The 22,816-nt window shown below is 39.7% G+C and overlaps 1 protein-coding gene across 1 annotated transcript in view; it reads left to right on the top strand.

Moving 5' to 3' along the window:
• Positions 1–22,816, top strand: part of LOC126404200 (glucosidase 2 subunit beta-like) — a 190,452-nt gene that overhangs the window by 132,244 nt on the left and 35,392 nt on the right. The gene's annotated exons all lie outside the window — the stretch shown is intronic.

Genomic DNA, 22,816 nt, shown 5'->3' with positions numbered 1-22,816 from the left:
GCCCATTCAAAGTTTGCAATTTCAATCGGTTGCTATAGCGCTCCCCTTTGGCCAATTGATGTAATATTGCTTTATTTGCATCCTCCCATGACCCTCTACCACTGTGCCAAATTTCACATGGATTGACCAAGTCAGTGAGGAGAAAAACGTGGAACAGACACACAGAGTTTTTGTCATTATATAGTAAGATAGTAAGGAAACTAGTCCTCCAATGTGTGGTTGAGTACAAAAAAAGCTTTCTTTGTAAACATATTTTTGTGGTTTTGACAAACTTCTCATGAATTGTTTAAGCTTTTAATAGTTATGTCTACTCTCAATAATAGAAATCACAGGAAGCAATACCTGAGCGCTGCAGGTAGCCATAAAAACCACTGGATAGAAAAGTAAAGCAGTTTCAAAGAACCATCACAAAATCAGTACATTTAACCAGATGCTGGTTCTTATTTAGAGCAACTGTTCTAAAACAAATTCTATCTGAATCAAATGTGAACTATCTCAGTAAAGATCCACCATTTAAAGTTGATAATTTGTGAGCTCCAAGTCACCCTGGAGAAAGCCAAGCAGCTAAATCAACTAAATTTAATCAACAGAATGAGCTTCTTTTACTCTCTCCCGCTGCATCCCTATGGCCCCTGCTGGGGTAGAATCTGTTCTCCTCAGGATTGCTTGCCAGCTGGAGCTTTAGAAGCCTGTGGGTGGTTGCAGTTTTGAAAGAAAATTATCTGAGATCTGCACTGAGATCTGCACTGCAAATACATTTTTCAGACATCCTTGGAATCAGTGGTTTTCCCATGCCCTTATACACCAGTGTGATTTGTTTGCTTAGTTTGCCATTTAGGAGGCGAAATCTGAAAAGGAAAGTTGCAGTTCTTGTACATAAGCCAGAAAAATCAATCTCAGCCGTTTACTGCAGACAGTATTAGATAACGATATTGCACATTGGTTGCGAGAGGCTTTAATGTCTTGATGTAGGGCTGGAGAGCTGGCTCCTACAGTGGATATTGATTGTCCTTTACTTATAGAAAGGCAAAAGACTTAAATGAATAAATTCACATGTTGAAGAAACACAAGTGGAGGATAGCTATGCAAGATTATAACAGAGCAGTCTCAACAGTAATGGATGAGTGGCACATGAGCAGATGTATGTAAGCTATACAATTAAACCCCTCACCCCATACAGTGGTTGATCAGTCATACCAGGCATGGTAGGTCTCCAAGAGGGTGAAGTCTTTTTTTCTTTTCTCTTTCTGAACAAATGAATGACTTATAATACTAGGGCTAAGTAACTCTAGCCTGCAGTAAAAGAGCAATGATGCTCATTTATTTTCATGTCTTTTCCGTGGACCATCAACTTGTGAGGATTCTGATCTTTTTCCTGGGACATGCAGGTTTAGCTGGAGTCTTTTAGCATGATGTCATGTACCGTATGCAGCCAAAAACAGATGCTAATACTGCTAACACAAAAAGGACAGCTGGACTTTATGGAGCTAACGTTAGCTAAATAGACGGACTCACAATGTTAACTTCCAATAACTTCCAAATGGAAAACCTCGGTGTCACGTACATTAAATCAAATGGTGCTGAGCAAACGCTGCCTCACTTGCTTAGGTTTTTGCCACCAACAAAAAAGGCATACCAAAAAAATCTGTATCAGTTTAAGAGTACTCTACATTTAGAATATTTTCCCCACTTTACTTTGCCATCAGACAGCCTTTACCAATGGGGAATGGAAGCCATTACATCAAAGCCACCACACTGCATTGACCAAAACTGGAATTTTACTCCGCAGAACTGGTCTACCACTGCCTTAATTGGTTATTGTGTAAGGTAAAGGTAAAGTGGAGCAGATATACAGTGATATTGATTTTTCTAGGTGGCGAAAATACGTTTTGCTGTGGCCCCATCCACAGCAGTAAATTGCTTAGCTTCAGTGCCGATAGATTTATTTATCAAAGTTGATAGCACAACAACAAAGTACAGCATGAACACTAGATAGGTTAGACCACAGTGTTTAACTATATACCTTTACACGCTAGAGTTATGTCTGAAAATGACTACAGACACAAAAAGTTTGCTGATTTGTACAAATATCCCAATTGAAATCAATTAGCAGTTGTCAACCCAGAGGCGATTGTTGTTGTTAGCACCACGTCACAGTGATCTGGTCTGTAAATCCATCCTAAGTCTCACTTCTTTTTGTTCTGTGCTCCAGTAACGGTTGAGCAAGCTTGGAACCCAGCAGAACTTCGGCCACCTTTCCCTTTCCTGTTATACTTATGCTGTGTGCTAGTCTCATCTATGTTGAAAAGAAAACCAAACTTTGAAAATGGTGTTAGATGTGGCTCGGGACTTTGCACTGTATGTAGTCACATCTTAGGTTAGCTGATGTTAGCAAAACACTACCTAACTGGCTAGCTAGCTAACGTACAGCTACATCAGGAGAGTTATTCTAATATCAGATCACCAACTTCAGTCAGGTCTGCGTCCTTCTGATTTCTGTGGTAATGTTAAAGAGTTTTGGAAAAGGACAGATAGGTTGGTTGCCGAGATAATTTTAGGATGACATGAATTATTGTTAGCCAGAATAGATCAAGGTTAATGATCCCTTTTTTATATTACCTCTGTAAGGCCACGCGATGCCCCGGACACGGTCAGCACTACGGTCTGTTGTCAGTAATAAAGACAGATGAATATTTCCTAGTCCTTCATTGTGTACTGTTCAGCAATCGTCAGATAAATAATCAGACAACTATAATAACATCGACAACGACAACAACTGCTCCACAAAACCAAACATCAACACATAATAGAGCACTTTACTGATCCCCAGAAGGGCAAAAGTGGACACATACCCAGCAATGCAGGAAAATGTTGACTGATGTCTTGTCATCCTCAATCTCTTCCTCTAACTTTTTCATTGAGACCAGAATCTCAATTCACGTCCCTTTGCCTCGTCCATAACACTGTTAATATGTCCTTCCATCACATACTGTAGTCCTTGCTGTCTCCTTCTTGAAGCTACATTGCTTGATGCCTAGAAACTATCTAATAAACACTGCAGCACCTGGCTTAAAGGAACCAGCGTCACCATGTTTGTTCATGTCGAGCTTGTCTGACCTAGCAACAGTACCTAAGGCGGGGGGCGGGACTTATGAAGGGTCGATTGGCGAATCTGTAGTGGGAGAATATTTATGTCGTCTTGCAGACATATTAACGTCACCAAATCAAAACATTTAGCCGTTCCAGCGAGCTTCAGCAGTATTACAGGTTTTAATTGTAACATAATATGCAGTATATACAAATTGTGCATATGAGTTTAGTCCAATTCTTACAAGCTTTATCAAGTTAGCCCATTTCTGACACCCTCAGCCTTTTGCACAAAAAGCCGCACTGTAGTCTCTTAACCTCACTCTCCCTGGCCTAGTGGTATCAAACACACCATGTTATTTTTCACCCTTCAAATGACTGAAGAGCACAATATCCACCAGCGTCAACTCAGTTGAAGGTCCTTTGACCTACCAGCACCCTCTCAGCAATGTACCAGCTCCCCTCCCTGCCCCCCTTTATCCTTGCTGTTCGCCTTGAACCGTGATCCTGAAAAGACATGACATTGACAGACACATAAACCAACGGCTTTCTGTAACACTCCCTCCCATGCCCTCGAGTAGCGAACTAGCAGAGCTACAGTTCCTCTCCAATAATGGAACAGAATCACACACTCCTCTCTCCAGGCTCTTGATCATCGGTTGAAACCATCTTACACTCGCCCTCCCTGATGTTTAGATCTCTCACGTTCGATTAAATTGCTCCCTCTTTCTTTTCTTTTTTTATTTCTTGAGTGGCAGCCAATATTGGAGAAAAGTGCCTGGAGCCATGAAAGTTTGCTGAGCTGAAACGCTGTCTATCTTTAATATAAATAATAGCTGTGCATGTTTAAATGAATGAAATTTAACTGATGCTGGTGTGGCAAGCAGAAGGTTGCAAACACTAGCAGTTGAGGATCATTTGATGACAGTCAAGTGTAGAGCAACCAAGTGTAGTAGACAGCCCTAATGGAGCAAGGAAATAAGAAGAGCCGATGGCTTTTTAGGTGAGTCACAGAAACTGGATTTGCTCTTGTTTACTCTTATATACTGCAGGCCAAACTTATAAGTGTGTTTCATTTCTGTCTGAGGTGTCAGCTGAGACTTCTCCCTTTGTCTTTATGCAAGAGCGGCCTTTTCTCTGCACCTCTTTGTTGAGTTATTCCTTCAGTCTTGCTGCTGCCTTGCCTCCTGATGGTGTGAATCACTCCTGTAAACTGGGGCTTGAAGCCGTCTCCTGTTTGTCCAGGGAAAAAAATACAATTACTTTGATTTCAAAGGGAGGGGATAAAAAAAAAAACCCCTGCCTTTTGTTGTTGAACACTTTCAAGTGGAATGATTAACGGCAAGATTAGAAGCTAAATGCCGTGTAGTAGCACACTCCACATTGCCTTCTCATCAGCTTCTCCAAAGAACAGAAACAACAAGAATAAAAGCGTAGAGAGGAAGCTTGTTCTTGGTGCGTTATCATTTAATGGCATTTATTCCTATACCTCCATTCACCTCTCTTTGGCCCAGAGTTACCTTTTTTTTTACATTACATCACATTCTAGTTGTTAAAACTCACCTACAAGAATTCACCCATTAAAAATCCATGTATTCCCCCTGAAATGGTCTTTAGGGTGCTGGTGGGCTCTTATCACGAGTCGGGAATTTAAAACGCAGACTTCTGCCAGTGAATCAGAAATAAGCTTGGCAATTCAGTCAACACAGCCTGGCACAGCATGAAGGAAGACACCCCATAATGAGTTCTCAGAGGCGGAGTCCCTACCTACAGCAGAGTCTAATATTCCTCCCGTGGATTTGTTGACACTCCTCAAAGCAACTTAAATCGAAGGGCCGTGATTTATGCAAGACTGTCAGGTCAGATTGACTCAGCCTCCGCTCTCGTGTCATTAGAAAGTACAGCACTTCAGTGAGTCATGCCCGCCACTGTGGTTCAGCTTTGACAGAGAAGAGAGAAGGATAACGCAGCACAAGTGACACTTCCAACTGTCTGTAGAACATCACATGGCCTTAACAGTGCACTGGGTTCTTCTAGGGAAGAAAGAGAGCAGATAGCCTAAAGGGAGCTGTTTCAAATTGGACATAAACCACAGTAAAGCGGGTGGTGTGGAGTCATAGATGTGTCTGCTGACTGTCGTGTGTGTTACTTGGAAATGAAGAGCCATATATGTGGTAGATTTCATAACAGCTGTGCCATGAATACTATCTAGTTGATTTACAGGAACATTTGGATCTTTAGACAGTGTTTGCTGTCTGCCTGCGGATGGCAAGTATTTGTCAGAAAGGGAAAAAATTCAGTATACTTCTTCCTGGTAATATTCTTAAGAGCATCTGCCATGTCAATTTTCCTAGAAATGACAACAAATAGCGAAAAGAAGAAATTAGCTTTCAATGTTAATGTAATTTAACCCAGTCATTCACTATGCCCAGCCTTAACATGAAGGCCCTTTGCTATTAGAAACTGACGTAATGCCAGAAAGCAAACCAGGCTACAGCCAGCAACAGACAAATGCACTCATGTGCACAAATGAAATGAAAACCTTGTTTGCCTCGGTTTATGGAGGGGACAGAGAGGCAGGGGCCTGGTTAACCATAATTGGAATGTTGTTGAAATAAGTGGTTGTGCTGCATTAGCTGTTTATGCAAGTCCATGCCTTAGAGCATGAGCACTTTGTCACACCCAGTAGCTTTCAAATTATGATAGATGTGGCACGGACACTGTTGTTAAATTAAAGCATGAAATTTAGCATTACTCTTAATGAGCTGCTCATGCAATTAATTAACTTCAAAAGGTCACGTTTGGTCATTTGTCAGTAGTAGAGGGGACAGGCAGGGTGCGTTTGCAGGCTTTAAGATTTCCACTCCGTAGTGTCAAGGAACATGTGATATACTATGTTTTTCTTACTTTCAGCTGATGCCAATGCGTCAATTCGGCTCTTAATACCAGAGGTGTCAACTGGAGTTGCAAATTTGATGACTTTAGATTTGACTTGACAAAATTAAAAAAGACTTGCAACCTGACTTGGACTTTAACACCAATGACATGTGAACTCACTTGGACTTCAGCCTTTTGACTTGAAAATACTTGATAGCTTCCCCCAAGGCCAACGATTAAAAATATGTTACTTAAAAAGTGTTCATTCATTCATTACTTTTCTGTAACCGCTTATCCTGTGAAGGGTCACGGGGGGCTGGAGCCTATCCCAGCTGACATTGGGTGAGAGGCAGGGTACACCCTGGACAGGTCAGCAGACTATCACAGGGCTGACACAAAGAGACAGACAGCCATTCACACTCACATTCACACCTACGGGCACCAATTACCAATTAACCTGCATGTCTTTGGACTGTGGGAGGAAGCTGGAGTACCCATGAAAACCCATGTTGACATGGGGAGAACATGCCACGAACCACGAATAAACTCATTTCCCTTCATTTCCTGATCAGTTAACATTAACGCTATCCATTCCCAGCAAGTCGATCCACTTTGTTTGAACCGATCCATCAGCATCCAGTGAAGTTGCAGGAGAGAACCATATTGAACCAATGTTGCGTTACTGAGCGCCTGTTTGAAAATATCACAACAAAAATAATATTGTTTGCGTACATACGTTAAAAAAAAAAAAAGAAAAAAAAAAAGCTATTTGCAGTATGGTAGCCAAAAAGCGTGGCTTGAAAATTACAAACGGAGACGCAACAACTTCCAATGTTGTTCGACATTTAAAGCACAGATAACAGTAAGTCGAGGCTAATATTAGCAAAGTTAGCATGCTAATGCTCAGCAAACATTAGCTTAATAGCTATGTCGGGGCACTGGTTAATAGTGCTAAATGTTAATAAGGTGCAATGTCAGCGCTACGTTTTTTTAATGATCAAGTTCAGTCGCACGTTTTGAGTTTTGTAAATTTTATATATTAATACACTGTTCTTAAAATGGCATTACATTGGGTGAAGAGCACCTTATGTCTTGTTTAGGACTCAAAACTTAAAGTTTAAGTCTTAGGATTTGAGTCCAAAGCCTTGAGGTTTGCTTGTGACTTGCAAAACAATGACCTGGTCTCACCTCTACTCAGTACTATCCAATTTCTCTACCCTGTTTCCTAATTCCATTTCCTTCTCACTAATTCCAACTGGAGATATAAACATTATTTAAAGAAAACATATCCAATAAGCATTTCTTTGTTTTGCCAATTAGCTTGGCACCATAATTCACTCAAACGGATTTAAGTAGTGCATTACTTAGGGACTGCTTTTAGCCACTGACTTGATACGCTAGTGAGTATTTACGGCAGCAGGATTCAAAATAAACAATGACAACAATGGAGATCTATGGCACAAAGGAAGAAGCTATACATATGTATTTGCATGCCCTCTGATAAGTTTGTAGAAGAATTGGTCCTCCTGATTTTTTCCTAGACACCACGATGAAGAACACAGTCAGTTTTTCTTCCTGGTGAATCACCGCCTCCCTCACCCGATTGTGATTCAACAAAGCCTTTGGCTGTCAAGATGCCGGTGCCTTCCTGTAAGCAACCGAAAACACGTGGAGATGCTGCCCAGTCCACAGCAGGGGTGGCCATCTGAAGTAGCAGGAGTTTTCCGTTGGTTCAGTAGACCTGTGGGCTGGCAGTGAGTGTGTGTGTGTCTGGTGGGGTCATAAAATCATCACATCTCATCAGTCTTTGTTATGCTGCCAGCTTTATGGCCAGAGAAGTAGGCAGTGAGCAGAGTATCTGTGGGTTGGTTGTGTTGAAACAGTCTGGGTCAACCTTTCAGAGATTTTTTTTTTTTTGTTTATTCCAGCTTGTCACTGCACACCAGGACTTCCTGTTTCTATTTCAGATAGAGATGATTAAGAGCCAAGTTAATCATCTTCACTGTTTTTAGGACACTATTGTCCTTGCAGTTCATTAGAATTTCAGTTGCTTGCTGTTGCACAGGCTTTACACTTTTGTCAGATAGTACATAACCCACCAAAACACCAAACTTAACCACCAAAACATGAGCTGCAATTACGCCTAATTTCCTCTTCATGAAGGAAACCACGAACCAACATGGAGCCTGCCTGTGTTAATGTTTGGCCTGGGTCAGCCTGGCCCAGTGGACAGGTTTTCATATTAAGGCTTTTTGTTTGTATGCAGCAGAGAGGACCTGTCTTGTAACAGTGCAGTACTTTTTCTTGAGTTTCACGCAGGCACAAACTATCCAATGAGTATCCTGCTGTGACCATGCGTGGCCTTCCTGTGGCTATCCAGCTGTCAATGTGCAAATTTGTACACTTATGACAGCTACATATGTCTTAACTGGCAAAACATACCCCATCATTTCTTCTGATTTGGAGAACTGTAGCTTATCAGTGAAACGCTGATAGCGTTTAAAGGAATAATTTATTTGTTCAGTATGAGAGAAAGTAGACTTGCATTAGATATATCGTGAAAAATATGTGATGCCGTCTGAGGAAAATATTACAGTCTGAAGTTTGACAATGTTACCATAAAGTCACTATTTACTGACAAGTATGACTAAGATATTTTAAAGGATTACTTCGACCCCAAATGATCATTTGTGTATTAACTCCTCACCATATGTTACATTGAATTTGTGAAGAAAACATTGCTTTTCTTGCATGTCTCTGCAGTGAATGAAGAATACAAAATTGGAGAAAATTCTTGATGAATTGAAGTCATAGGGGTCCACATTTAACAACAGCAAAACTATATGAAAACATCATAATCTAAGTCTCATTGATCCAATTGTATGCTCAGTACTTCTCAAACAGACTGCACCTTCTGATTGACAACTGAATAGAAAATAAAACTTATCAAATGTGTTCTCCATTGATAAAAAACACAATTTTTACCTGACTGAACATGGGAGCTTCTGGGGCCATACTCACAAACATTCTAAGAATACTCTCAAAGAGCTCCTAACTTAGCCTAAAAAAAACATTAGTAAGGAGTCCTAGCTTATGAGTGATTTAGGAAAGTTCTCAGAGCAGCTCTGAGCAAGGAAGGGACAGAGACTTTTACCTTAGTGAGGAGGTGTGGTTGACCCTGTTGCAGATGTGATTGGTTGTCACAGACACACCTTTCTGTGAGCATTCAAGGTGTGGACACCCAGTGGATATGAAATGAACTGCATCAAACTATGAGACTCAAAGTGTTGTCATTGTTAGTGTGATCACTCTGCTGATGGAAGGTTGAGACAGACCCAAGTCGTCACAGCTGCACTGTTGCATTTGTCCAGTTTTCCAGATATCTTAGTGTTGTGATAATTTTGTTTCTAGTGTTATAGCTTTATTGCATTGGGCACAACATGCATGCATATCCCTCATGAGATCAACCACAAACATTCCTGCCCGATCTAACCTGTAGCATTAATTTTCCACACTGTCATTCATTGTTTGGAGAATATTTCTCTGACCTCTTTGTGTTTCCACCATTTTCTCCTCTGCTTAAGGAACTCTTGAGCCTCTTAAAAGTCCTCCTCCCTGCTCCTAACAGTTTTTCACCTTAGGAGCTTTTTTAAGGGCTAAGATGCTTTGTGAATAACTTTTATTTTTACCAAGACCTAGTCCTAACTTAGAAAACGTCATAATTCCAAGAATTTTCTTATAATTTTGTCACTAGGCACAACTCTTTGCACTAGGAAGCTTTGTGAATACGGGCCCTGGTCTACTGCTGCCTCTATCAGTTAGTTACTTTTGATATTATGTGACTGTTTTTTAAAGGGTTAGTTCAGATTCATCAAAGTCACACAATAACACAAACAAAGTAACTGAATGAGGCAGTGGTAGACCAGCAGCTCCTGTGTTTTGCAAGGTAAAATTGCTGTTTTAATCAATGGGGTCATACAGCATAGATAAGTTTAACTTTTAGATCTGTTCCCCTTTATAAAGGGCTGTCTGTTTGGGAAGTACAGACGACTGGATAAAATGAGACTTGGAGAGTGAGTTACAGCACTTGAGGATTTTGGCACCAACGACCCCACTTTACCCTGTTAAGAAATGATCACAACCCTTTTGATTCTTTTGATCTGAGGACCCTTACAGACTAAACGAATATGAATAGCCTACAGGGTAATTGAGGAATGGACACATTATTTGAGGTAGCCAAAAACCTGGTTATACATCCAAACAACTTCTATTAAAAAAAAAAAAAAGAACTGCTTGACAACCACACCAGGCCTCTAATTGAGACAGGCCTTTATTTGTCAAAATGTGAAGCCACATGAGGCTAGTAAAAGGGACTGGGCATTTAATTGGAATTTTACGCTACAAATGGTCATTTGGGGGCTTCCTTTAAAGTAAGTTAAGGTCACTACTGACATCCCTAACAGTAAATCATAAGAATTTAATACAGGGCTTGACAGTAACACTAACTGTAGTTTTACCTACTATATACTGAGTGATCTTTAAACCTGCAGCTAAAACGAACAAATCATCCTAAGGTTTAACAGAGAGACCCAGGAGAGAATTAAACATAAAGTTAAAAATCAATAAAACCCAAAAGACAGAGAGCAAAGTGTGTTGGTGTATAGCAATTACAATCCCCGTGTTAAACAGTGTTTATATTATATTTCTTCTCCTGCTGCGTCTCATTTGTAGTTCCTGCTGTGACAACCTGAATTTCCAAGTGAGATCATCAGAGTTTATCTTATCTGATCAAATCTAATATGATCTAATTCAACAACCCGAGTAACTTCAGCGATAGTGTAATTACCATCCTACACATACAAATATTTTTCTGTTAGACGAAGCATTATAATGAGCAGTTTGTGCCACTACTACTTGCTTCAATAAGCTGTGCTACTCTTGCGGGCTCCACAACATTATGTACTTCTGCAGTGTTTGACATGAATTTTAACCTCCAACCCACATAAGGAGTTTAAGTAAAAGGATTCAGTTTCTGAAAAGTTCAACACATTATAAAACAGTGTGGTGTGGTTTTGTTTTTATGGTTACACGCAACTATATGCATCAAATCTAAAAATAGTACATACTGTGCAAACATAGTGTGATTGTTTAAATACATATTGGCTGTAAAAAGAGCCACCGTCTCCTGCTCCCTGTAAGACATTCAGGTCTGTATTTACTGAAGAGTTTAACATTAGCATGACTGTGATGGTTCTGATCTACTAACCTGTTACCCCAAGCATTTTCTGCCTGGAAATGGGGCTGAGACTTTTAGTGCGTTTGACCCATTTAATATGTATTTTGAGGAGTGGCGATGGTGCGGTGCAAATTATCGAAATGGATCACTCCCATCTCTTTACAACAACAAAACACCTATAATTGAGAATGATATCTAAGAGTCAGAGGAAGCACATCTTAACTTCTCACCCAGAGAAAGACGTTTCTGCTACGTTGTTCAGATGTCCGTCACACAGAGAAAGAAAATAGGATGTAATAGGATGTAAATGTTCCATTTGAAATTTACTTTCTTTCAAATGTCAGATGATGAGATGAAGTTTTTGAAAGCAAAGTCAAATTTAGGCATAAAAAGAGGCGTCATAATGGTGTTATCTTATCACCCTTAGAGCAGAAGGGAGGATGCATATGTGCAATGATCAAACCAGTGTGAACCCTTGTTCTCTCCAGTGTGTCTCAGCTGCAGAGCAGAGTCAGTCTTATGTTGCATCTACACAATTTCAAATAGCTTGAAATACGTGTCCTCTTCAGTGTTGGGCAGTAATAATATTACTTTGTCTAGTTACGAGTAATGTAAATAATGACTAATAAAATTTCAGCAAAAATATTACAGTTACCCCAAAACCAAACAACGCCTTACAAAGTTACTTTTGTTATCACCTCACTACTGACTTGAAATACAACAATCACATCAGTGGATTCATTTTCATATGTCGCATTGCGCACGTCACAAAGCAGTAAGCTAGTTTTAAAGATGGAAACACTTACCTTAGCAGCTGGAAATATTCCTTATTACTAAGATTTTGTCAGGAGGAAATATGACAAGAATACTGTAGCTGCAGGTAGTAGAACTAAAACTCTTTCCAATGTGAAAAACATGCCCCCAAGCCTATGGTCTGAAACACACGACGGCAGCAAAACACCATGAAGCTCCAGGAAATACACCTCACCAAAGGTGAGCCCTTCTCGGCTGCGGAGGTCAGCTGTAGCGCTACACCGGCTAAACAACCAAAACTGGGATTGCTTGTGGGCAGCAGCAGCTACAAAGAAGTAATGAAGCTTGTGGCTAGATATGTGGTGGATGAAATGTTGCTTCGTGAGTGTCTTTCCATCTTTCAGGCAGAGCCTTGTGAAAATGCAGGTCACAGGCAACTGTAGACCCCCAGGTAAAAAAAATACAGAAATAATTTGCACGCTATCTAGCTTTAGCTACACATACCGGTGGTTACCCAGACATTCACACAGAGGCACACATCAGAATTTTATGGGGTGTACTTGGAAAGTAGTGTAATGACTAGTGTAACGAATTGCTGTTGGCAGGGACTAATAAGTAACATAATATTATTTCTTTAGAAAAGAGTAATAAGTAATGGGCAACATATTGTATTTTTAGAGTAACAAGCCCAACACTGGTCCTCTTGCATGTGTGCATACATGATGCCCTGATCCAGTATCCAATAATCAATTGGCATTGGTACTGATCTTATTATCAGGACTGAGTTTCGGCAAAATGTGACCAATCTACACTGGATACTGTTGACAAATCTTCTCAAAATATATACTGTAACTGTATATACTGCTGTCAACTTAAGGTCAGTGAACTAGCTTTGCACGGTCTTCATCAGTGGATGGAGTTAAGTGGTATTTACATGCTCACTTGTCATGGAGATGACTGGAGATGGCCCAGTTGTCATCATGTAACCTCAGTATATATAACATCTGTTATCTTCATGACATCTCCATGCAATGATGACGATGATGTGAACATCCAAGCCTGGAGATTAATATGCTGCTCTGACAGCCTCCTCTCTTCGGGGAAGTCTTTCCACGGGATAATGGAACGTGGCTGCAGGCATTTGCTTGTATTCAGCTCTGAGACCATTAATGAGGTCGGGCGATGGTGTTGCGCGATAAGACTCATCCCAAAGGTGATCTATGGGGGTGAGACCAGGGCTTTGTGCAAGTCAGTCAAGTTCTTACTCAGCAACCCCGGAATACCATTATTTACGTACCTTACATTGTGGCCACAGTTAAATCACACTACTGTCTACGCTGTAGCATTAAGATTGCCCTAACCAAGAACAAGTCAGACACAGACCAAGCATATTTTTTGTCCACATCGATTAGAAAAGTTATCCCCAACAATTCCACAAATATAGATACAGAGTTCAATGGAGCCTGACTAGTACTGGATTTTCGGGTCAATTTCGATATTGGGAGGGAAAGAATTCTGATAACGATAATATGAGCATATATATGGGGATGCTTTTTTGCAGTTCTCTCAAATGTGGTTGACAGACACTTGTGACAAAGACATGTAATTAAGACATGATTTTTAACTGTACAACAAACAATAAACTTTATTGTCCAGAATGACATCAGTGCAATAAAACAGTTAACTTCACTGGGAATTAAATAATTATAAAGAATTCTATTAACAAAAACACACACAAACAGAATAATATATATTCACACATTAGGTTAGCTAGCTAGCTAACATAGCAAATGAGTATGATTAGCATGAGTGACATGATGGTTGCCAGGGAGAGGTTTTTGTTAGAGTTGTATGGAAAAGTGAAAATGATGGGGTCATTGTTTGTTGATTAACTTTTGAGTAAAGTATTTAACAAACTAGTTAGCAGCTAACCTTGAAGACACTGATATACTGCTTTACATTTGCCGAGATGTGACGTGCACTCTTCCCATCATGCCTGCCTAATGCTGGACTGAGTAGTTTGTTACGTTTTCTTTTTTTGTTCTAAAATGCAAATGTTTCTTTCTCTAAGTTTCTGATGTTTCTGCTCAGAACATGGCTCATGTCATTTTTGTGCTGGTTAATAGTTTTAACCATTAGTGAGGTGGCTGTTACGTTCCTTGACACCAGCTAGGGCTGGGCAATATGGGAAAATCAAAAATCACAGTACTTTTCAGTAGATACCTCAGCATCAATATCGTGATGATTTTTTAGGGGAGATGAATCATCAGTAATGTGGACGTAATGACTAAGTGGGTAAAGACATAATACTGATATAGTTTCCTGCCCTTACACCAGCTGTGTTTTGCTATGGTGACTGTAAGTTCTTGTCCGCTGTGTTGAATGACAGTTGACATCGCTAAGAGCAGGTTTTTGTGTCTAATGCAGTGCTGCTTGCCACAGTATTGCAAGTGCTCTGTTGTAAAAAACTATGTGATAGGACCATTTCTAAAATTACCCAGGCACTGATACCAATATATCTGTGATAGGCCAATAACGGCTGATAAAAATCTGCGGACCGATAAATCTGGTGGACTAGATTTTGACTCGTAAAAAATATATATTATTGTTCAGTATCAGCTTAAATCCAACAGTTGAAATAATGACACTGGGGCATCTCCTTATACTGTACCTACCATCTTTGCATTAAAAGTAATTTTAATAAATCGTATAAGTGGTGAAAACTCTCCAAGTTTTGCACCTGTTGTTTTTAGCACGTCTCTTAAACACATGCAGCCCTAACTGTGCAAGAGGGAAACTTCTAAAGCGAGCTGGAGGATCATGAGAACAGATGTTTCACAGTCACTCTTCAGGTTTCAAAGCTCTGATTGTTGGCTCAGTTCCTCTTCACTTTTATTGTGGGAACTCTAATTATCACCTTAAGTTATGTTGAAGTAGATTTCCTAACACCCTTTAGTGTTAAGAGCCTCTTTTTTTTTTTTACACCTTTTGAGGAGGATAAGTGTAAAATATTATTTTGAGCCAACTTGCTTCACACCTGCGTAGGATCCTTTACATTATATACTATATTACAGATAAACACTTTATGGGAAAGCTCCCTTTAGGCATTTCTTTTTTCTTTTTTTTTTTAAATGTAGCTCACTTTGAAGTTTGCCTGAAAAGCTTATGGCATCTTAACACTTGTGTAGCTGCTATTTGGGAGCTCATGCAATCTGTTTTATGTAGGATTAATAGGAAAATGGCAGCATTTAAACAAAAGAAGAAAGACAGCGCAAAACAGCAACTTCAAGTCAGAAATTGAAAAAGCTTTTTCAACTCCACCATGAATAAATATCCTTTACAGTCCAAATGTAATGTAAAAGACTTACAACATACTTTTAAAGAAGTATGATTCTGTGATTCAGTTCAGTGCATTTCTTCTGACATATGAAAGACCCATAAAGACCAGCTGTCATCCTTTACTGCCTATCATATCTCCCACATGCCTCAACCTTCACCTACTTCGAGAGCAAAACAGCAGCAATAGTAATGTAACATTTTGAGAGATGGCAGGAGGAATGCGGCTTTAAATGATCTGCCAGAAGCTATTTGCCTCATTGCCTTTAGTGATGGCTCTAAAAACTAAATTGGCTTCAAGTTTGGCTTGTTTTGTTTCCCATTTTTCGCATATAAATTGAGGCATCTTTTGAGAGGCTCTTTCGCTCTGCATTACTATTATTTCTTTTTTCTTCTTTCTGGGTAATTTATGTGGGAAAGAGGTCTCCGCTGTGCATTCACCTTCCCTCTTGATGTTGTTTCACAGAAGTGAAGCGTAATAAGAGAAAAAATATATATCTTATGCATTGACTCTCAGCCCTGCATAAAGAATTTCAGGGCCGAAATATGATAAGCTGTCGGGAAAGTGAGCTTCAATCAGACTCATAGTAGAAACACTGTACAGCATTTTATTCAGAGTTGCATTTGTGGTTCTCCATGTGGAAAATGAAGGTAAACTGAAAAATGGCCTACTCTGGGTATGTCTTCTTTTAAACCGGCTGTCAAAGGATGAACTGGCATTGAGTCTTTGGGCTCCTGGCACACTCTCAACTCGATTACCAAGGGAAAAGAATTGCATTGACCCTATCTCACAATGGTCATGATGCTTTTTGAAAGTCCTGGAATAGTCTCCCTTACATTAGTTACACTACTGGACTTTGATTTCATAATTGCACTTGAGGCCTGATTAGCTGACTATTCGAGTGCTAAAAGTAAAGCTCTCATCACGGCTGCACTTTTATACTTTTACTGTACTTACACTGCAGAACTTTTTCACCACCAAGACATAAATCAAAGTGCCCAACTCCCACCTTCATCTTTACAGTACATGCTCTTATATTAGATGCACTCTGGGAAAAAAAAACAAAAAAAAACACTGTAGTACCAAGAGGCAATTGTTCCTAAAACAAGAATAGGCCTGCTCTTATTATTAATAAAAAGTACAGCAGCTACTGTTATAACAGTACAGTGATTGCTAGTTTAATGGTGTAATAAAAATGCACTGATTTCATCTCTGGCTGTAACATGGATAAAAATAAAGCTGGGTGCTTATTAATCATACAGTATACAGTATGTTCATACCAGGTGGATTTAAATAGATCTATACTGCATGTAAAGACATTCTGGGTCTGTATGCTAGACCCTAAATGCCTTTGTAATAATGTTATTTGAACAAAGGACTATATTCTTGCAGCAAAAGAGTAATAAGTTGTTTCTTTTATTCCTTTTTCTGTGTAACAAAACTTTGAAGTTGTGTTTTTGTGTGTGTGTGTGTGTGTGTGTGTGTGTGTGTGTGTGTGTGTTCATTGGATAGTAGTAGAGTTGCCCAGTTGCCTGGGTCCAGACCTTAGAATCCGCCAACTACACTAAGTTGACTTATTCGTCTGGCATTGTGACACGAGACAGCGGTTTCTCAACTTAAAAACAAACCATCCAATGAGCACCCAGGGGGGACTAATGGTTAGTCCATCAGTGCCATAGGTAGGACTAACACCGTTGTCAAGCTATGTGCCAGAACGAATGATGAACAATAATAACAATGGTGACTACTAGGGGTGTAACAATGCATATATTCTTATTGAACCAGTTCGGTACAAGGCTTTTGGCTCAGTACGCATTACGTACCAACTGATATGTTAAATTAACTCGTTACATTTGGAAAATGAAACATACAGCTTCAGCTTGTGTTATCTGTGTCGTTGCGCTCAACAAGGCAACAGGATGAAACAGGCAACATGCTGTCTGTCCCCCAAACCAGAACATTCTACTCCAGTGAGACACGCGCGGAGGCAGCTACGCTAAGCTAGCCCGTTGCCATATGGTTAGTAAGATGGCTGTGGCCGATGTTTTTCTGTTGTGTCGGGTCAGTTTTGCATAGGCTAAAAAAAACGGTCACAAACTTAAATTACTGAGCAGATACAAGAGGGATACAATGACTGTTTGTCAAATGGGCTCTATGATCTCACTGTTGTGTGACGAGATGGCTCATAGTAGCCGATGTCCCACTAAAATGTGTTGGGGATGAACAGAAAACTCACCTATTGTTTACCTGATAATGCTTCATTGTGAACAAGAAAGGAGAGCTAGTTAACGTTAGCTTTAAGCAGCTGGTGACCGCAACCAACAGCTGATAGAGGTTGCATTGAGTTACATTATAATGTGCTTAAGCTCTGATCAGTAAAAAACGATATTGGGCGGAAGTAAATTATAAGGCTCTCGTGATGTGTTCCAGGTAATCTTGTAAAATGTAGTCTTTACTGAGAAACTTGAATAGATACAGTTGTTTGAAAGAGAAATTGTTGACATTTTAACAGCATTATGAAATAGATATTAGGATGATGCCTCTAGTGTCCAACGCAAGGAAGTGCAGTTCTTTACAAATGGATAGAAACTTGATAGAAACTACCTGTAGCCATGGGGGAGAGACTTATTTTGTCCGTTGTTTGCAATCCATTAGTCGTGGATATGCACTTGGGACATTTGCGGGACAGAGACAGGATCTGCCAGGTACGTGGCGTGTTTTGTGAAATATTTAAGTAAAAAGACGTAATGGCTGAACGAGTCATAATGAGAATCTGACTGTATATAATGTATTACCATATTTTAGCAGAATAACATAACTCACAATGTATTCAAACTAGATAAACAAGTTCTTTTCAATCATACAAACTCACTTGACAATCAACAGGCAACTGAACTGAGGGAATTCGCCTTTTAGATGCAGCGTTTTAGCTAACCTAGCACACAAAAGTTCAATTTTTTTTAACGTACTTGCGGCTATTTCCAGACCATAATATCACAGAGTGGAGGAGTTTCGCAGGCACATCAGATATCACGGAGATTCCCACTGGAATGAATGGACTTCCGGTTGCCTCGTCTCCATACACAAGTGGAAACGAGACGTCAGTCCCAAGTCAGCTTACTCTGTGGGCCCCATGATGCACCACTGAGCAGCTCTCGTAGGAATGAATGGGGCTCCACTTCCAACAATGTATGCAGTTCTCTTTACACATCCATGCAAGATGGACGCTGCTATCAAGGATTTTCAGTATTCCCGGTATCGTAGTTTCAGTCTTAAAACCCTGGCAAAACCAGTGTGTTGGCTTTGCTACGTATCAGTGTGAACTTAAAATGACGTTCGATGTTGGTCTCCAGTGATTTTTTTAGGGAAAATGGAATCCCCCTCCCCCACTGAAATTGGTTAGAGAGGAGGCAGTGTCAAGCTGCAGATGGAAATGTGTAACGAGTCGATTCTGTCTAATATCAGGCAAGAGTGCTGCAAATTACATAATAAAGAGTGATTGCAGTTATTTAAAATACATTGCTGAGTCATCCCTATTTCAAATACGCAGTACAGTATATTGTAAGCACACACATAAATGCTCTTTCCAGTGTCATATTGATTCACTGTAAAGGGAAATAAAACCATTGCAAGCTAACATTAAACAAGTGAAACGGCAGCAAAATCAGAAAAGAAACAGACACAAACAAGCACAGTAAAATATGTTGTAGCAATACCAGCTCTGCATTTTCTAAGTTGGACTGAAACAGAAAAACAACAACAGAAAAACCCACCTCCTCAGCACTTATCCAAGTTTAGTCAGGGAATGCCCTTTTCCAGGTGCCCATTTTATTCTTACCCAGTATGTTAAGGTACACAGTGTGCAATGCAGGCTCTTACAATCCAGAATAGCTGTTTGTTTTCTGTTTGTTCAGTTGGCGTGGACTTTATACTGCAGTTTAGATTAGACAGAGCATTACATTTATAGTAGTGGTACTGAGGCCAGCTGTAACCTGTAACAAGGGTGCAGTCGCAGCTGTAACGCTGCATCACAGACACTTCAGCAAGGTGTAGACTTGTTGACACAAGCTGGGTGTGCTGATTAAAGGACAGACAGGTGCCAGACAACCCTGCTGCCTTTACAAGCAGGTCAGATGATTCACTATTGATTCAGGTTGTGGGAAAACAACAACTATCAGGTGTCTCCACCAAACAAAATGTGTGATTCTGTCTAAACATTCAATAATGTCAACGGGATTCTGAAAATTACTCCGGTACAATATAGAGTGCGTGAACTTGATGCTCAGAATAGCTTCTAGTTGATTTACTGTATGTTCACACTGAGTAAATATGTTTGTCACTTCTCATAAGGGGTACCAAATCCTCTCAGAGGAATAGTTTAACAATTTGTTTTCTTGCTGAGAATTTGATTCAACTTTCATAACTGTCTTTTAAAATTGAAGCTGTAGCCTGCCTAAATACATATACTGGAAACTGGGCTGGTTGTAATGACATCCTGGATTCTTGCATAATCCAGAGGATGCCAGGCAACCAAGTTTGGATAGCTGTCTACCCTTTTTTGTCTCCATCCTTTATGCTAAGCTAAGCTAACCATCTGCTGGCTGTAGCTTTATATTGACATTATGGATATGAACTTGGTATCAATCTTCTTATCTTACTCTTGCCAAAAACAAAACAAAAGGAATAAGCAAATTTCCCATAAAGTCAAACTATTTCCTGTAGTTCAGGAACACTTAGTTATGACGCACACTCTCTTCTGTATGTACACTGTGGGGGTGGGCAAATGTCAATATGTGAATATACTTTAAGTATCGTGGCTTGTTCAGCCTTGGATGCATAAAATGACTCTATCGCCAACATCGAGTATAAACTGTCAAGTCGTTATTTTATGCCACCAGCACGAGACTTGCCTCAGCTTTTCGGTTCTCTTGCTCTCTCTTGTGGCTCTTTCCCTCTCACAGACACACACACACAAAGAAAGACTCACAAACATGATACATCGCACACACCCCGCCGCCCGTTCAGATCAATCTCTCCTGAGTGATAGTGTGTGAGCCAACACAAAGCGTGTGTTTTATTTGCAAGGCTCCAACCCACTATAGTTTAGTGGAATTTTCCGACCATGGAGCACCAATGCCACTTGCAGATATTATTGATATATGTACTTGAGAGCTGTTAATGTGTTTCCAGCTTACAGTGAATAAATTCCAATGTGTAATGGTGCCATAGTAACAGTTTAATTTAATTAGTTTAACAATACTGTGAGCAGGTGAAATTTTGTTTACTCACATTTTGTGACCATGGAGCACCAGTGCAGATATTTTTGATATATGTACAGAAGAGCTGATAGTTTGTGTCCAGCTTACAGTGAATAAATCGTCACATCTACCCTGGCAGCAGATTAACTTTCTGCTAATTGTTAATATATAATTGTTGACCAGAAGTGTAAAGGTCACAACAAAAAACTCAGCACTTCTGGCCCAAGGCAAGCTGGGTGCTTCAAAATAAAAGCACTAGTGTTTCCACCTGGATTTATAAAAGTATATAAATACTTGGTTCATTAAAAAATTTAGTGTTTTAGTAATTTAAAGGAGATTTCAAAATATTAAGATAGGAAAGAGCTAGACAAGATTTCCTCCCAATATGTTTAGTGTATTACTTTAATTTATTTTTTATTCAAATAAGGCAGATGTTATTTGTACATTTTGCTGCTGTTGAATGTGACTGTTATTAGCTTTTTTATTCGCTTAATTAATAATTAATTGTAATTACCTTGTGCTCTGCATGAAAAAGGTGCTAAAGCAGTTAATTTTCTATTATTATTTAATCTCATCCAATGCAGTGTTGACACTGTTATGGAAACACGTTCTACTTATATATGTGTGGTGACCCAAGGTTGCCTTATGCCATCAAGATGAACAGTGTTGGCTTTCCTTAAAGTTTGCTAGTAAACAATTAACCACGTCACTCTATATTGCCGGGTCACCTTTGACCTCTGGCATGCCAGCCGAATGTACACAGTGTTACCTGTAAACCAATTAGCTTGTGTTGACGTTGCTGCAGTTTGCCGTGTCACCCTCAGTGAACTCCACCCACGCCGTCACATAGCAGTCTAGTGGGAGAAAGGCTTAATTGCTGTCTCTCTCCCTCTCTTGACAGGATCTCAGTGGACTGAGAAAGAAATATGCTTATCGTGTTTTTCCCATGTAACCCTTGTGTGTATCTGTTGGGTGACTGTGTCAGATCTGTAATTAACAATAGACTGTTGAAAAATGAATACAGTTATAACAAGTTGAGTCTTATTTTTGGAGTTCTGCCCTTCATTGCTATCTACTATAACATTGTACCCAGAAAAAAAACATAAAAGGCTGAGATCACTGTGTATAAATAGCTAGTTTCATCAGGATGCAGTATTATATTGACTATTTCAACAATGATAGAATATTTGCTGATATCACAAAGTCTGCTACAACACAATTGAGATTCAAATCAATTCAGGGGCCTGCGATCGATATGAGACGATATCATATGCCCATTTAACATGGTCCGATACAGAAGAAGCTGCCACCTCTTTCTTTATTGCTTTTGGCGATAAAAGAAAAAACAAACAAACAAACAAACAAAAAAATCTTGCATAAATGTTAATCAGTCAGTTAAGTGTAGTAAAGTTTAATTTAAACTGACTCAAATGACACACATTCGACACGGCTTAACAACAACAATTAAACAAAAGTAGAAAATTTGGCTCAGTTACAACTCTACGGGTTCATAGGCAAAACATATTGTTTCTAAATATCCGACACAGTTTCAGTACTCATTTTATGTAGTATTGATACATCCATGCCAGCTGCGCTTTGTGAGGCGGAATTTATACCTCTGCGTTGAATTGACACCGTACCTATAGCGTAGGCTCTGTGTCGAAATAGAGCCTGCGCCATACCCTGTGCCGTAGCCTGACGTGCACCTCCCGAGAAATGTAACTACACGTCGTGGCGATGCAGACATCCTGTCTATTTTTGTGAGCTGAAGCCATATCCCTCATCGGAAACAAAGCTTTTTTTACTTTAATTTCACAGAAAAGAAACAATAAATTGTGAAGACAATAAAGCCTCCACAAAATAGCATTTTAAGGCTTCATATGAGTAGAGGAAATCTCCGCTCGTCGCTAGGCTAATTTACACATTGTAAAATGCCATAGGCTTGTGCTAATAATGTTAGCATGTTGTATTTGGAAAACAGGTTTAGTATTAGACAGTTGTTTTGTTGGTGAACCTTGTGAGCTGTAATGGAGCCGAATTTTGTGCTAGAAAGATTAGCATGTTGTGTTTGTGGGGAAAATGTGTCCAGCAAAAGACAAGTGCTTTGTCTGTGAATGCTGTTATAGTGAAGCCGAGATGTGTACTTGTGTTTGAAATTGTCACTATCAAACCACGTTTTGGGTGTGTTTTGAATCAACTAAACTTTACAGCACTTCACAGAAACCCCACCACCAACTACTGTTTTGGAGGTGTAACTGCAGAGTGACA

This window comes from Epinephelus moara, chromosome 17 (genome assembly GCF_006386435.1).
Source record: "Epinephelus moara isolate mb chromosome 17, YSFRI_EMoa_1.0, whole genome shotgun sequence".
Lineage (NCBI taxonomy): Eukaryota > Metazoa > Chordata > Actinopteri > Perciformes > Serranidae > Epinephelus > Epinephelus moara.
Note: the sequence above shows the minus strand (reverse complement) of the source record. Positions and strands in the feature narration are given on the sequence as shown.